Source organism: Mya arenaria, chromosome 12 (genome assembly GCF_026914265.1).
Source record: "Mya arenaria isolate MELC-2E11 chromosome 12, ASM2691426v1".
In the NCBI taxonomy this organism is placed as follows: Eukaryota; Metazoa; Mollusca; class Bivalvia; order Myida; family Myidae; genus Mya; species Mya arenaria.
In genome coordinates, this window is record NC_069133.1 from 45,441,504 (window position 1) to 45,455,116 (window position 13,613).

The following is a 13,613-nucleotide window of genomic DNA, read 5'->3' on the forward strand; positions in this document are numbered from 1 at the left end:
AGATGATGTTTGTGTTCCTGAGTCAGTGCAGCGCTTTTGAAAGGAATATCATAACCATGCACAGTATACAAGTGTTACAATATTTGACTTAACACGTTTTATATTTCAATACAGACAAAAATAGCCTCTCAAAGGTAACGAAACGCCATGTGCTGTATTATTATATTTTTTGAAGGGCGTTTATATATATGACCAACGAGAACTAAGTTCTTGAGATCATTCGTTTGGACTATAATGCTTGACTTCGAAGGTAGTAAGCCAGTTTGCTTGCTGCTTGCAATAAAATGCTGTAATACTATATAAAAATACCAACTTTGATCAAATATCATTATTAAACATTTAACAAATTTATACTACATAATGAAACATGAAATAACTAGTCATACTACTTTCTTTAAATATACAGCAATTGATCAGCAGTATCCATCTATTTCCATATCGTCAGCTAATTGGTCAGCACTTTAGCATGACCGGAAATGACGTTTTTGTTAGGTAGGTCTCAGCGCAAAGAAGCAAAACAAAGCAGGACAGTTTTGTTTTTTTATTTAATATTTACAAATATTATACAACACAGCTCATTGTAAATATATAAATACATATCATTGAGACATTTATATAGTGTACTTAATATTTGTATAACATAATATTTGTTTTTTTAAGTATTGATGTATGAGTGGTATCACATGCAAGAACATGTTGTACAAAATTGTCTATAAAGCTGACTGTCGGAGCAGGTAGCAGTTATTTAATATTTTAATACTTAAGTGTTTAAAGAAAAGATAGAAGATAATAAGGGAGAAGGGAAGAACGGATAGAGAGGATAGAAAGGATAGAAAGCAGGACCGTATTACTATCTCATGAACTCTTGGAACCATTAGCTGTAGTAGTGACAGTAGTGAATGGTACTCTCGTCATTTTATAAAAGAGGGCTTGCAAAACGTATGATCCTCAATCATATGACTTTCTGTATGAAGATTTTCTTTCTGTGGATGTTCGAATATCCACGCATTTGGTTCACACAAACTGCCAACTTCATGTGTGTATATTTTTTCCAGTTCGTATGTTCAAGGCAGTTAAGGCGTCTCCACTTACCCACTAAGCAAAATGAATTCCGAAAACAATGGGTATACCATATTTAGCGTAACATTCGTTGGGTTTACCCTTAAACGATGACCTGTCTTACTTTTCTGGAAAAATCGTTCGCTGGGAAAGAAATAAAATTCTTCAACTTTTAAACAATCAGAAACATAAAGAGCTCCTTTCCGATTTGTTTAATTTGACTAATTTTAACAATGACCAATTTCATCTCTAGTTCAAGTATATTTCTCTGAATATTACAGGAAGTGATATCAGACAAAGGAATTATAATTACCGATTGTAATTTTACCGTTAACTTTTGTATTATTAACCTAGATTGATTAAGAAACAGCTTAGCTGGCCATTAACGTTCACTTGTTATTAGGGATGGCAACAAGTAGTAAAATCGCTACTTGAGTACTCGAATAGACCTCTGATTGAGTACTCGAGTACCCGGAAAAACTTGAATTGTTTTCCGGAAGTGAAATGTACCCTGTACGTCAGTCATCGTTAAATTTGGTATTTCCATATAAGGTGTTTTTCCATCCTTACATAAGTGTCGACTTATGCACTTTATCAGAAATATTTATAACAATTATAAAATGTTGTTTCATTTATTTCATTTTTGGTTAGTCCTTTTTATTTTATTTTATATGAACTTATCACACTACAAATACAGCTCATGCGAAGTAATAAATACTAAACATGTACAAAATATCACAATTCGTTATAATGGCACAATTATAGGCATTTTTCACACTCTTGAATAAAATAAAGATAAATGTATCAATGACCAAATTATTTTCTTTTTTTATACACCCAACGAAAGTGTATTATCGAGGCCATACATTATATTTAACTTCATCTTTAGTTTTTAACTGCATTCATATTGTTCTGCATTTGTTGTCTAATCCAAATATTGACAGTTGTAGGTGAAGACAGACAGACAGACAAACAGACAGGCGGGCGGGCGGGCAAACAGACAGAGAGGCAGGCAGGCAGGCAGGCAGACAAGCAGTTGTCAACAACACATATGTTGATAATTATCTATGTCAACGTATACATAGTAACAAACAATGTTATGAAAACACACACACACACACAAGTAAATACATTACAACAAATTGGTAACAATTGAAATTGTTTTAATCGATCTAAGTCAGAGGATGAACAAATTTAATATATAAAGTTCTAACATTAATTATGGAGGATCTTACTTAAAGAGATTCTTTAACAAACAAACATAGTTTAATAAGCTCAGCATTATTATTTGATTGCAGCAATAGTAAATATTTAAAAACAGACGGTCTTATATATAGGCATTTCTTCCTAGTATCATTAAAAAGTTAACATGCCAAACAGTTGGACGTATTGCCAACCAAGGCGTATTGCAGCCATATTTTTATATTAGGTTAAACACGGAGACATCAAAGCTGCAGTCATAAACGATATTTTTCGAAAAATGCGGCCTATCTCATGAACTATTGGAACCATTAGCTGTAGTAGTGACAGTAGTGAATGGTACTCTCGTCATTTTATGAAAGAAGGCTTGCAAAGCGTATGATCCTCAATCATATGACTTTCTGTATGTAATTTGCTTATCAAAACAGTCCGAACTAACGCCATAACAATATTCGAATATTACCACAATGTGTTTACTTTCTAGCCGTTTTCCTTTTTCCTCCCAAGTATATTGTACTTTTCATATGATAGGTTACAAATTCACATTAGGCTTATCCCAATTCTCTTTCGTATTTTGATATTAAGGTTCATCTAGTATTGCTTTGAACGAAACGAACTGACTGTTAAATAAACCATAAAACAAACGAGGTTGTTTTTGTACGTAAATGCCCAATTTCAGTTGAATAATGATTAGCTCAAATTCCCTTTATTTCTTCCTTCATAAAACTGACTCGTTTTTCATTGACAAATGCGAAGCCGAAGACATAAAAACATACGAAACGCATCTGTCAACAAAATACCATCAAAACATAGAATAAATCGCCAAAACAACGTAGTCCAATTATTGTACAGTTAACTACACAGTTACTGCAAAGTTATTAACACTTGGGTGGATTTTCTGCATGTTTTAGCAAAGCATAAAGGGTGAACAGCGAGAAAAGACGGCAGAAACAGCTCTAAACTGGCTCAGAAAATGCCTCCTTCGCCACATGGTTTGAATGAGCCAAAGGGGAATATAATGGCGGAGTTATAAGTGATATGTATATTAAATATAAGTGGCTGGTAATTTCGACCTCTACTGGCAGCTGCTACATTCAGGAGGATCAAACGGTCGGCGGGCTTGCGGAGAACAATCGTGTCCTATGAGCTCCCGGAGTCGCCTCCGCGGGGGGAGAGAGTTTGATTGACTGTTCTTCCAGGATTATAAAGAGTAATTTGGAGATGAATGGTACTGTTCTACAAAGTAAAGCAAACAGTCCTGCAATGATACAGGATTTTTAGTAAGAAAGATAGAAAGGTAGTGCAGTCAAATAAACTAGGCATATGTATAAACCGACAAATACAGATTCCTTTTCCATTCTTCGATGATTTCAAAAGGTACATATTAGTTTTAAGTTTATCCAATAGAGCAGTTATATGAGTAGAGAACAGAAATGAATTGCTAGGATTTTGAGGACATAACGGTCGGAGGGCCTGGGTGGACTTCATTCACGCTATTGGTCAGTTATTAATAACAAGTAATCCGATTAGGTACACCGTTCTTAGATCCACTTAAGACCAATATTGAATAACAACCCTTGGGGAAAGCAATCAGAGCACGGGAGCCACCAACTACGTAACCGACCAACCGTCAATTACCAACTAATACACATTCGGAGCTCCTCGGCCATTTTTATCGAAAACACCCTCGGATGTATGCCGGGATATCAGTAGAAATAGTTCGTAAATTTTTGAAATATATCATTAATTAAATTTAGTGTTTTAGCTTGCATTTATTGATCTAAGTTTAAATTGATAGCCAACGAAGTATATAATTGCAAACATAATTAAGATTCCCAAGAGTTAAGTCATTAAGTTTAACTGCTAAATTAAATCACTACGCGATCAACTTGCAGCGGACTTAAACATACCGATTTTTGAGTATGTTAACCATCCATATACATCAGAGGTTGTTTTCGAGAACAATGGCCGAGGAATTCCGAATGACTTATTAATTAAGAGGAAGTTAAATTGTAGACACTGTAGTTTTAGTTTACGTTACTCCTGGCAAGAAACGAACAAAGAAAAACCAATAGATAATACAACTATTGTAATACCAAAGATCATGATATCAAATAACTGTCGCTATAACTATTGACCACTAACCTGTCCCCAAATATTTCAAAACTCTGAATATCTACACAATGTACGATATGATACCAATGTTAATAATCATACTATATTATTTTAACGAAGTATTAGATGAGTAAATTTATAATCTTGAGTAAGTAAAAAAAGAGACCAGGTCCAGTGTTCAATATTGATCTTATACGTATCCTTAGACATGCCTCAGTGATTCCATTCAGCCAATTGGTCAGCTAAATAAACAGTCCAATCATAACGCTAAGATTCTAATCTTAAAATTAAGTTCATTCTAAGGTGATTATTGAATATAGCCCCTGCAGCGGCTGGCAGCTGGCATATACTTATTACTATGTTTGTATCAAGTGTGAAAATACGAATACGCTTATAAAAAAAAAAAATGAAGAAATTCGAGTACACGTTTGGCCTTCGCTCATGGTATTTGAAAATACAACCAAAGTAGCATGAGGGTAGGTGAACGATATAGTGTCTCAGTGTACTCTAAAGAATAACGTCATTTACCCTTACACTTGAAGCATAACAAGAGTTCATTCGTATATATACTTGATATGCACCAACGTTACCTGAAACTTATATGTGTTAAGTGATACAACTCCAATTTATTACAATAGCTATGCCATTAAAGTAAACAATTACACTGCCTAAAGATTGCGATAGAGAGGCTATATGCACTACTTTGCACATATTATTTTTTCTAACAACTGCCATTGTATAGGTAATTAGATAAATATCAATTGTCTCTGTGGGTGAGGTATTTAGTCGATGTTGTACAAATATATATATACACTTTATACAAAAAATTGGCACAGGCTTAAATGTAGAATATATGTTGTTATAACTTACCACAACCTATTTGTTAGAAATAATAGCGATATTTTGGCTTTTCCTGAGCTGGGAAATGAGTTGCCTCGTAGCTATTTAACGAGAAAAACATTGAGAAGGCTTATTATGTTTTGCTGTACAGTTATCATAGTTTTGTTTTTGTTTTGATCATTAAAGTCAAATGAGTTAAACATAATAATACATTATATAGTTTGGCATGAACCTGTAGTGTGCCCACTCAATGCCGTATTGTGCAGACATGGGCATACGGAGTGACACACTTCCCGGACTTGTTTTTACGTTTTCTTATGAAAACAACTCAATGTTTACCAACACAAGAAACGTGCTGTCATCTTAAGAAATAGTCCATATCTACGTTAATTACTGTCACTGGCGAGAGTCATTGCATTTTAACATTTTTTAACTGGCGTCGAGTATGTTCTCATGTCATGTTTGTTTACAAATATATGATAATATCATACGCTAGTGCCAACTTTCAAGTGACTTCTGTTCATTTTTGTTTTATTAAATATTAATATTGATAAAATCAGAGAACTGCATAGTAATTACCCCATATTATGATTCCAGGCAATCAAAAGCCGAATGCCAAGACACCGACCCAACATACAGATAAGGGTTGGTAGCAAAATTCATTACGATGTCATTTTACTTCAATGTCTTGGTAGATGAAAAAAATTCACTCACGCGAAATGCCAACCAAAGCGTTTTCCGATCGAAGACTGATAAGTTATTTTACCCTAAGGCAAGTTTAATAATGGGGATTTAACACCGGTCTAACACCCAAAATATCAGCATTACATCGCTATAGTGGTATCAGACATGTCTCAATGCTAAATTTCATACTGCTTGGAAGGCTTATCTTAAATATAAATCTAAAATTATATGAATGTTCATGCGTGCACAACGCAGCGTGATAGGCTACGGTATTTTGGAAATTTATTTTAATATGTTTGGAAGATATTAATCATATTCTACTACCCCGATACCCTCTGAGCGTTTAGAGCTAATTAGCTGAGACTAGACCTACAGTTTCTAAGAATATATTTACAACTTTATAAAAAAACGACTTAATCCAATCAATGACAGCTAACAGCTTTCAGGTCTCATGTTTTTGAAATGGTATTGGAGGTATTGAACAATGTAAAGGTCGCGGATCCGTGGTCGAGTGGTACTTCTCCGCCACACCACTTAAAGAAAACTAATCGTCTTCCGGAAGGGACGTTTAATGGGGGCCCCGTGTGACAATGTTATACACTGGTGCACGTTTAAAGAACCAGGTTACAGGGTTATATTCTTTCTGTGCAATATGCTCAAGAACTAAATTGATGAAAATTTTTATCGAAACACTCACCGAATGGGCCTTGCCCGAGAGCGAGTATAAATAAGCTTACGCATCACCATTAAACAATACTGAACAATATTTGCATGAGATACCGGTAGAGATCATGGCGTGATGATTATGTCCATTGAGGTGGTGTCCGAATGCGCAAATGCTTGTGTAAAACCTAAGAAATTAAAAATACAAAAGTGATAAACTCCTTGTACTATACATTTGATAGCATAATCATTGCCAATGTTAAAATAATATTTCAACATTGTAATGAAAAGAAACACATTTTGAAAAGTTTAAATACATTCGAAAAGCCGAGTTCGATTTTAAGAAAAGGAAAACTACATTGTTTTTCACTAATCTCACATATATCTAAAACTAGTCCATTTTTTATTATTGAAATTGAAAACCCCCGTGTCTTTATTTTTTGTATGGGTGAAATTTGGCCTATATCGAATTTAAGCAAATTAAACATTTTCGTAGATTAGCTTGTTAGATTTTTTGCTCGTTCCATTCATCTTCAGAATCTAATGCGACCATTGCTCAGAAGGTTTTTAGAAGTCAAAAGGGGCAGTGGACATGCGTTCTGCTCTTTGGCATGGAAAAATGATATAATAAACATTGTAAAATTGCAAAGATATTTAGCGAAAAGAGGGAGCAGCTGAATTGAAAGCTAGTCTGATGCATGTGTGTTCTGTCGGTCTTGTCTGTACGTATTGTGTCTATCTTTCAGCGTCTGTTTGGCCCTAGTCTTGTGCCTCAAATCATTGTTTGTACTTAACCTTTGTGACAAGCTGTTAAAGATACCACTTACTATTGCAAGTTGAACTAAAAAAGTGGCACACCTTTAAAGATTACTCTTACAAATTCAAGTTGATCTGAAGAACAGGAACAAAGTGTTACATATGCCACTTACTTTTGCAAGTTGAGCTGAAGAACAGTGACAAGATGTTAAAGATACCACTTACTATTGCAAGTGAAACTGAAAACAGTGGCATACCTTTCAAAATGCCTCTTACTAATGCAAATTCAATTAAAAACAATGGCAAGCATTAAACTTTACCTCAAACTGATGCTAATTGAACTGAAACAGTGACAAATCTTTAAATACAACTCTTACGTTTGCAATTTAAACCAGAATCGGTGACAAGCTGTTAAATATATCACTTACTATTGAAAGTTAAACTGAAAACAGTGGCACACTTTTAAAGATTACTCTGACAATTTCAAGTTCAACTGAAGAACAGTGACAAGTTGTAAAAGATACCACTCACTGTTGCAAGTTAATCTGAGAACAGTGACACGCTTTAAAAGATGTCTCTTACTAATGCAAATTCAACTTTTAAAACAGTTGCAAGCATAAACGGTACCTCTTATTGATGCAAATTGAACTGAAAACAGTGACAAACTTTTAAAGAAAACTCTTTTGCAATTTGAACTATAATCGGTGACAGGTTTTTAAAGATACCACTAACTTTTGCAAGATAAACTGAAAACCCTTCTAATTGATGCAAATTGAACTGAAAACATTGACAAACCTTTAAAAACACCTCTTACGTTTGCAAGTTGAACAGAAATCGGTGACAAGTATTTAAAGGTACCTCTAATTAATGCAAGTTGAACTGAAAATAATGAAACACGTTTAAATACACATCTAACAAATGCAAGTTGAACTGAAAACAGTTACAATCTTTTAAAGATATATAGATCTTACTGCTGCAAGTTCAACAGAAAACAGTGATGATATTAGAAACAAAAAACCTCTAAATTTTGTAAGTTGAACCAAAAAAAAAAGCGCATGGCAAAACGGTTAAAACGCCTAGTTTTTATTTCGCAGGTATGCTTGAAGAACTTTAATTCAAAAATTGCAAAAACATATATTTAAAAATGTATAAATCATTAAAACTAGACATTTTACATAAGAAGTACATCTTTTAGCCTGCTTAGTTTCAAAACATGCCTCCAAATGCTCGGTGCTCCTGATGAATCTTGAGTTTTAGACCGTCTCAAATTAACAGAGCTAGCGACGTCTCGGATTTTGACGGATGCTTACATTTGTGTTAATTATACTTTCATTACAGAGATGAACAGTTTCTTCTATACGTTAATTGAAACGGGTATAACTCAAATATGAAATGATGGTTCGCCTTTTGCAAGAGGATAAATGAATCATTTTTCTGACAACTTGGAATGTGGAATAGGCAAGAAGGGTTCCATAGCAGTTACAGTTAAATGCTTACGGTTAAACCTCTCTGTGTCGGCAATTATGACGCCCTCTTTTGAACGTTATTTAAGCTTGCTTTGTAATGCGATATTTGAGTTATTGTAAGTTGGATTGCAACCTGTGCTACATACATTCAGAATAAGTTGGATGCCGCTTTAAAGATGCATTCCTACTCCCATCTAAGATTTACCAAAATTAATACAATTGTTTGAATATACCAAAAAGGATGAATACATATTGAAAACAATGGTTCTTATGAAGGATACCGAGTTTAATTTGAAAGAAATGTGCAGAAAAAATGATAATCTACCTTCTGAAATGATAGTAGATCACAGTAAATCTTTTAGCACTCACCAATCATTTAATATTTGTGCGTTATTAGCTATTACATTCACGGTTACAATCTTGTTAATAGTAATTAATATTTTCCATAATGCATTATTTAGTAAGAAGTTGAGGGTGTATATCACTCAAAATTTATGTTTGTTATACATGTATATGTATTGATTTTGAATAAGAGTGTCACTTTGATACTATAAGGCAATTTTCGAGTTGAATTGTCCTTAAACAAAAGGAATCCAAATCAACAAAGACTTAGCCCTGAAGATTTCAATGTTGAAAAAGGGGGATTTTTTTTACAAGACTTTACAATAAATCATAATTGCAATACATCTGCTTTCCCACCGTTAGGTTAAAAATGATATTATTCCGGAAACCGTCTCGTGCAAAACCGGAAATTGTCGCCAAATTTCGGATATGCTCGCCATTTAAAACATGTGGTATACCGTTAGATAGATATAAAGATAAGCTTATAAAATTATATGGAAGTGTGTTTCATAAATACGTTTTCCAAACTCAAGTAGGCCAATTAATAATTCAAGAAGTTTTAAACAGCAAAAATGCGCAAACCGTTTTATGATTGAAAGTCGGAGAACGTAACTCAAGGGTCCTAACGATTTCCAACATCTTTCCTCAAGTATGTATAATTTATTTTATGAAATAGGAAGAATGAAACGATAAATGAAAGACTTCCTTCGCCAAGACCAGGAAGACATTTCGTTAAATATTTTTAACACGTTGCATAAATCATGTTCACGAAACATTTCGTTTCCCGTTGCAGGAACGCATTAATACAAGGCAGATTTTAGTTTTAGTGTTCATGGTATTTATTTCTTGAATTGTTCTTTGTATCGTAACAAATCACGTCTCATAAATAAAATGTGGAATATGGTTTTCACTTCGTTGATTCGTCTATATATCACTACAAATCACTTTTCACAAATTAAATATGGAATTATGCGATCCTTGTTTATATTACAATTTTAGCATTTGTAAAATTGTCCAGACGATGACAATTTTCAAATTTCTGTGGAAAACACCATGTAAGAAATTCGTCATGAAGCACCTTGTGATATATTGAAATAATTTATTTGCAATCCAATGTTGTTTTTTATAAGGAACATAACGATTTTATACCAATACTATGGAATGGTAACTCATATAAATAGATGATGTAATCATGAAGTTCTGGCTATTTTTTTTTTTTAAAGAACAATTCCACTTGTTTAATGTCGACTTGCGAGGTATAACACGACAATTAGCAGTAATTATGTCGACGTATCTAGTTAATAAGTGAACAAATCGTCATAATAATAGTTGCATGACGTGTGATCACTCGCAAGGCAACATTAAACAATAATATAATAAAAACTACAGGGACAAGCCCAGAAGTAAAAAAAACACCATCAAAATCAACCTTGTTTAGAGACACAGAGCATAGACCAATTAGAGACACAGAGCATAGGCCAATTAGAGACACAGAGCATAGGCCAATTAGAGACACAGAGCTTAGGCCAATTAGAGACACAGAGCATAGGCCAATTAGAGACACAGAGCATAGGCCAATTAGAGACACAGAGCATAGGCCAATTAGAGACACAGAGCATAGGCCAATTAGAGACACAGAGCATAGGCCAATTAGAGACACAGAGCATAGGCCAATTAGAGACACAGAGCATAGACCAATTAGAGACACAGAGCATAGGCCAATTAGAGGCACAGAGCATAGGCCAATTAGAGGCATAGAGCATAGGCCAATTAGAGACACAAACACATACGCATCACATACACAAATATCAGTCGGATCGTCGGCCATTTTCCTTTGAGAACAACCTTGGATGTTTATGGACGGTTTACTTTGTCAGAAATCTTTACATCCAATTATGCTGCAAGTAGATCGCGTAGTAATTTCAATTTAGCATTCCAACTTAATGACTTTACTCTTGAGAATCTAAATTATTTATGCAATATTACACTTCACAGGGAATCAATTTGAATTAAGATGTACAAAATACACTATTATTTAAAACTTTACGAACTACTTTTACTGATGTACCGGCATATATCCGAGAGGTTGTTTTCAATGGAAAATGGTCGAGGTGTTCCCGATGACAAAAATACAAACCACACAAACAAGTCAACATGACTACGCGATCAAACCATCTCCATGTACGATGTACTCTTCCATACAATTCATTTAACGTGATTTGTTTTTGCCTTTTGTTTCCGATTTATGACAAAATAAATCATCTGCTTTATAGTGCATTTAATTTAACGTCATTCTTGGTCCTCAGAACATTTTATTAATCTTAACATAACTTAGGGACAATATGCGCTAGTGCACTTTACCCAAATGGTGCCTGTTTTATTTCAATCCCCTTTAAAACCATAAACCTTTATTAATACCCACAATATCATTATACAGTTGCGCCATTATGGTCTCATAAATGATACAAAAATATTATTAATTATCATAAAACCTTCCAGCAAAAAAATCATAATAAAATCTATCGCTCGTAAAACCAAAATGCACCGTTATGAAAATTGTAAATATATTACAAAACGCATTAAACCGCGTAACGGATTTTCTCCTAAGCTTTGATATTGTTTGGACCGGGAATAAGCCCTGGACTGGTTCCACTTAGAACTGAAGAGGTCGCCTCTTCAAGAACTAATATACAGTCTATCAAACAGAGCAATACCTTCTCCGGCAGCTGTTTGCTTCGTAAATATTCGGGTATACGTTGACAATACGAGGGGTATGAATCAATTTAAAAGCCGTCGGGAAAACATAACTGCAACAATAATGACGGCAATGGATTGCCGACGACGTAAATTTAATTAGATTGTTGGCACAAAGAGAATATAATCCCATTAAACATGGGCTGAGAAAAAGAATTCCTTGGCTTGTTGGGGAATGACAGTAGGATTGTGCTCAGGACGTGTATGGTCCCCGGTCAATATGTGTATGAATTCAAACATTACAGATACATCTTTAAATATAAGAATAATAAAGGTCATAGTCAAATACACTAAAAACCAACAAGCCTATTCATAGCACAAATAAATTGAAGCCACCGTGTTTGACCATTAAAGGTTTAGACTAGTTTTATTCAGAACTAATATATACTGCTAACTTAAAGCTGCACTCTCACAGATTGAACGTTTTGGCAACTTTTTTTTATTTTTTGTCTCACGGTAAATCTGTGAGAGTGCAGCTTTAATAAGCTATAGAAAAATATCTATACTAGTATTATTCACATATACAATTATGCGAGATTCCTGTTCCTAGATATAAAGAAAACAATACTGGTCACTATTTTGAGAAGTAACGAGACCTTGTCTATATGTCGTGGCTCGAATTCAAGTTCCAATGGTCAAGAGATAGCCGTCAATATACCACAGACCATCCCGAATTGCATTACATTACAATTACCTCTTCAAATGGATGACCAGCAGCTGGGCCAGTATTCAATATTGATCTTACTCTTATCATTAGGTGAGCTAAATATACAGGCCAATCAAAACACTCAGTTTCTTATCTTAAATTTAAGTTCAATCTAAGTTGCATATTGAATACGGCTCGATTTATATTGAAAAACAAACATCGAATGTAATGAAATAAGAGGGACATGGATTTTGGAAAACATATATAGATTTCAATAATGTATTTGGTTCTACGCAAAACGCGTTACAGAGTATCAATGATGTGCAAGGAAATCTTTGAAGTATGTGTGTTCATTCGTTATCCCCAAACAAATGTCAATATTTAAGTGCCACTGAACAGATCTTAAAAATTTTGCTCTTCGAAATACAAGTATGTAGTACGACAAGGTTACGCACTGTGCTCCCTAGTTTTTTTGCTTTCTGTAGTACGAGACAAATTTGTAAAAAATGTATAAGAATAATCTGATAGCCGATTAATCTGTATGCTAAATGATGATGCATTGTGTCATTTGAGCGTTATTTGCTTGCTGCATTGCAAATGTAAAATAAATAACCAAAGCAAAAATCATTATTTCAGTTTGTAGATCTGTAGGAAGCGCTTTAAAGGTACTCACTCACAGATTTTATGATGACAACTTTGTTAACCTTGTTAAAATCGATTTGTTTGAATTACTTTTAACAGCCACTGACAGGTACTTCTTTTAGCAGAAATTTGTAAATCAAAGCCTTAAATAATTTCATTTTCAATAGCGTTACTATTGCTTTTCGGCAAAATAAAGCATTTATTTCACGCTTTCAGATGTTTATTAACAATTAACCTCTATTTGAAGTTCAAAGGATTTATAATGGCTGCAGGTATTCTGTTCACATTTCACACGTTAATTGAATTGTTCGATGGCTTACCATATAATACATGAACGAGTCCCTTAAACACGTATGTATCTAAAATGCATATTGCATACATACACGCATTACCCGCTATCATACAAAGCTATCCATAAATATAAAGGGTAAACCAGGGGCGGTTCC